General features: G+C 44.9%; 1 pseudogene; it reads left to right on the top strand.

Annotated features, from left to right (window-relative positions):
- The first annotated feature begins 1771 nt into the window (after positions 1-1771).
- On the top strand, positions 1772-2240 carry LOC116085798 (annotated as a pseudogene).
- Positions 2241-4339: the final 2099 nt, after the last annotated feature.

Below are 4339 nucleotides of genomic sequence, written 5' to 3' on the forward strand. Positions count from 1 at the left end.
TTGCTTTTCAGTTAAAATTAGGCAAGGCCACCGAAATATACCACTGATCATGAACATTCTACTGCGTGTATCCACTGGTTTACCAGTATCAGAATGCTGCGTGCTGTAGGCACCATAGAGCAGCTATGGTTTCTCCCTGAATGCAGCTCACAGTCTGAAGGGGTAGAACAAGTAAAAAACAAAACAAAGTCTGTGGGTGGATAAACCCAGAAATAAAAGCAGAATTTAAAATGCAAGCTGAATTGGGGCTCACTGGTTAAGACCACGCCCTGCTCTTGCAGGAGAACCTGACACCTCTGTCCTTGACAGGTGCTCATGAGCATATACACACACATGCACACGCACCTTAAAACAATAAAAAGTAAACAAACAAGTGGGGCGATGTGAAATTTAAAGTGAAGCAGGGTGAGAGAATGGTAGAGCCAAGACAGATAAGCTAGTCAGGAGAGGCCTTCCTTTCCAAATGTATTCTTAGTTATTAGCATATTGAATGAGCCCATTAAGAAGTAGTGTTTTTAAAAGAAACATTCATCTGTTTAGAAAACACTCTAGAGAATCTCTTAAAAGAAAATATGAGAAGCAGTGGAAGCTAGCAGTCTGAGAGATCTGTCCTCAAGGGGAAAGAGTCAATTAGACCAGACTCAGCAAAGTGGGCCAAGGCACACTCCTGTAATCTCATACTCTCAGGAGGCTGAGACTGGGGGATTGCCTGAGCCCAGGAGCTCAGGGCCAGCTGACCGGCTGAGAATGGGAGGTGTTTGATCTGATGTTGAAGTGGAAATGTATAGAAAGCCCATAGTTTGCACTTACAGAGACTAATGAGTTATTTGAGAGGGGGCCCAGATAGTTCCATCGATACCTTTCAGGAAGGGGCAAGTGTCAGGGTCAAGTGAAAGGGTGGGTTTCCCAGAGGACCTTAGCATTACTGGAGGAGTTTTGCCGTGTGTGTGTGTGTGTGTGTGTGTGTGTGTGTGTGTGTGTATGTGTGTGTATGTGTGTGTATGTGTGTGTGTGTGTTCATGAGTGCCTGTGGAGGACAAAGGTGAACCTTGGAAGTGGTTCCTCTGGTCCCATTCATCTTGTTTTTTGAGACAGGGCCTCTTGCTGATCTGGAGCTCACAGAGTAGGCTAGGTTGGCCAGAGAGCCCTAATCCTGGTTGTCTCCACCTTACCAGTGCTGGGATTACAAACAGGCACAAGCTACTCTGTCTAGCTGTGTAAGCATGTGTGTTCGAGCATGCATGCAGAGGCCAGAGGAGTGTGCCCTACTCTGTCATACTTTGCCTTAATGAGACAAAATCTCTCAATGAACCTGGAGCTTATAGATTTGGGCTACATTGACTGCTCAGTAAGTCCCTGCCATCTTTCTGTCTCCACCATTCCCTCCCTTCCCCCACAGCTCTGGGGTTATGTCACAGTCCCCTGGCTTTTCCACATAAGCGCTAGGGAGCAAGTGCTCTCTCTTAACCCACTAACCCGACTCCCCAGCCCTATGCCCAACTTTTTACGTGGGTTTCAGGGACCAAACTCAGGTCTTCAGTTTGCAAACCAAGCACATTACTTACTAATCTATTTCCCTAGCCCGATTACCAGAGTTTTAAAGGCAAAAGCCAGGGCTCCATCAGCCTCCAGGGGCTAGATTCAGCTACTCATCCCCATGGTAATTAAAGAGTCAGGTAATGGTGAAAAACAGAACAGGGACACTTATTCAATGTGGCCACCTTCGAAAGAGGAGAAAATGGGGAGGAGGAGGAGGAGGAGGAGGACTCGGATGGGTGGAAGTCGTAGCTGCTCCCCGTGTAGGGAATGTAGGCGGTCCTGGTCCACATCTCAGGATCGAGAAAGAAGACGCCGAAAAAGGTCCAGGTCCAGGGAGAGGGATTGCAGAAGGAGCTGCTCACGATTTCCACACCGAAGACGCTCCACGTCTCCAAGGCGACATAGATCCACATCTCCCTCCCTTTCTCGACTGAAAGAAAGAAGAGATGAGGAAAAAGAAAGAAACTAAAGAAATAAAGAACAAAGAACGTCAGATTGCTGAGGAAGATCTGGAGGGTAAAACGGAGGAAGAAATAGAAATGATGAAATTAATGGGATTTGCCTCTTTTGACGCCACAAAAGGGAAGAAGGTAGACGACTCTGTAAATGCCTATGCCATCAATGTGTCTCAGAAGAGGAAATACAGGCAGTACATAAATCGAAAAGGCTGATTCAACAGACCTCTGAATTTTATTGCATGAGACTTGAGATGTTGGATAGAGGATTCCCCCACTCATCTGGGTCAGAGAGTATTTTATGTTTTGTTTTTTTTGTTGTTGTTGTTGTTGTTTTTGTTTGTTTGTTGTTTTCCGAGACAGTGTTTCTCTGTGTAGCCCTGGCTGTCCTGGAACTCACTCTGTAGACCAGGCTGGCCTCGAACTCAGAAATCTGCCTGCCTCTGCCTCCCAAGTGCTGGGACTAAAGGCGTGCAGCACCACTGCCTGGCATATTTTATATTTTGTATTTAATACACATCAAAACAGGATCTTAATTCTTCCTTCTTATAAAGTAAGACAGTCTTATTTATGACACCCAGTTTACTTACTGTTCCAGGCAGTGTCCCTGGGTGGCCACCAGCCCATTTGTCTGTCCTTGTTCCTTTGAAACTGTATGTGCTTTCTTCTTGGATGATTGCTGGGTGTTCTTAAAAACTGAAAGTAAATTACATAGTTTTCCCAATAAAACAATGTTTCTACCCATTAAAAAAGAAAGAAAGAAAGAAAGAAAGAGGAGAAAATGAAAGAGTCCAGTGACGTCAAGTTCATCCTCAAGTCTAATGTTAGCTGAACCTTGAAGCTCCTCTCCTTCAAGGTTTTGTCCCTACATAAATGGTTGGTCTTTGTCTGTCTGTTACTCTTGGATGTCATAGCCTCTTCCTCACTATAACTGTTCTCTGAGGGAAAAGGGGTGTGGGGCCCATCTTGCCAAGGCTTGATCTTTCTAGAAGTCATGGTGACTCAAGAGAAAAGATTAAGGGCAATAACTTATTTCTGTGCCTTCAACACAGTATAGTCAAAAAATAAAGACTGAGGCACCAGCCTTTGGTCCTGCTTTTGTAAGATCGGAGTAAACAGGGACATCTCAGAAAAATACCAGAAGGCCAGGAATTTCCTTAATAAGATAAGCTCAGGAACTTTAGGAAGGTAGTGGAACTTGTAGAAATTGAGCCAAACGGAGATACCCCATAAAGATACCAGACAGCAAGGAAGTCTACTTATCCTTAAGACAAAGGGAGTTTTTAGAAGAGTTTACCGAGCAAACATCTATCCTCAAGGAATGCAAGTTTCCAAGAGACATTCCCTGGGAGAGAGGATCTCCCCCACCCCTCCTGAGAGTCACAGGTGTCTTATCCTTACCGGGAGGAAAAGTCAATAGAAACGAAAGAACAATGAACAAGATAAAGTGTAACTACCCATGTTGTAAATTGTAACTTTGTAAGTTGTAAAACTGTTCTGAAATGGTATAAAAGCTTAGAGCCTTGTTTCCTCTTGGTCTCTCTCTCTGGTCACCATTACAGAGATGACCCTGGTATACCAGCTTCAATTAATAAATTAACCTCATGCGTTTGCAGCGGTCTCTTTTCTTGGTTCTTCGAGAATGGGGTTACCCACACCGGTTATTACAAACTCTCCGGAAGGGAAAGGCTAATTAACATTCCTCAGAACACAGGGTGATTAACTACCTGCGGGTTGGGGCACATTCTGCAAGGTGGACCTTTGCCCACCTTCAGACACTGGAAGTCTAAAGACCAATCAGTTTAAAAAGTCACACTGTTCTACCAATCACATTGTGTCTAATGGCTGCTGCCCTGAAAATTGTATAAAAGCTCACTGAACAAGTTGTCCGGGGTTGCCTCCTTTCCTGAGGGTCAGGGATGGCCTCAGTGCACTGAATTAAAAATCCTCACGTTCTTTGCATCGATCAGGCTCCATGTGATTCACTCAGGGGATCTCTGGTAAGCTAAGGCTCGTCAGGGTCTTACACTTTTAGCTGCCTTGCCAGCACAAGTAGGGGGTTCAGTACCTGTGTCTACTGCCTGTTTCAGAAGGTCATGCTGAACAAAGTTGGGACAAACATCTTTATGCATGGTAAAGCATGAGTGTACGTATATGAGAAAAACAAAAACATTAGACTAGCCTATTTGAGGGAATAGTTGGGGTGAGTGCTCTGTGGATTCCATTATGTGACACTAGAACCCAGGGTAAATCTACCCAGACATACGACCTCTTGAGTATGTGTAGGATGCCGTCCCGCAGCTCCTACCTGCGTGGGGTTCCACGAACCGAGGATTTGGAAACCT

This window comes from Mastomys coucha, unplaced genomic scaffold (assembly GCF_008632895.1).
Source record: "Mastomys coucha isolate ucsf_1 unplaced genomic scaffold, UCSF_Mcou_1 pScaffold12, whole genome shotgun sequence".
NCBI classification, from domain to species: Eukaryota; Metazoa; Chordata; class Mammalia; order Rodentia; family Muridae; genus Mastomys; species Mastomys coucha.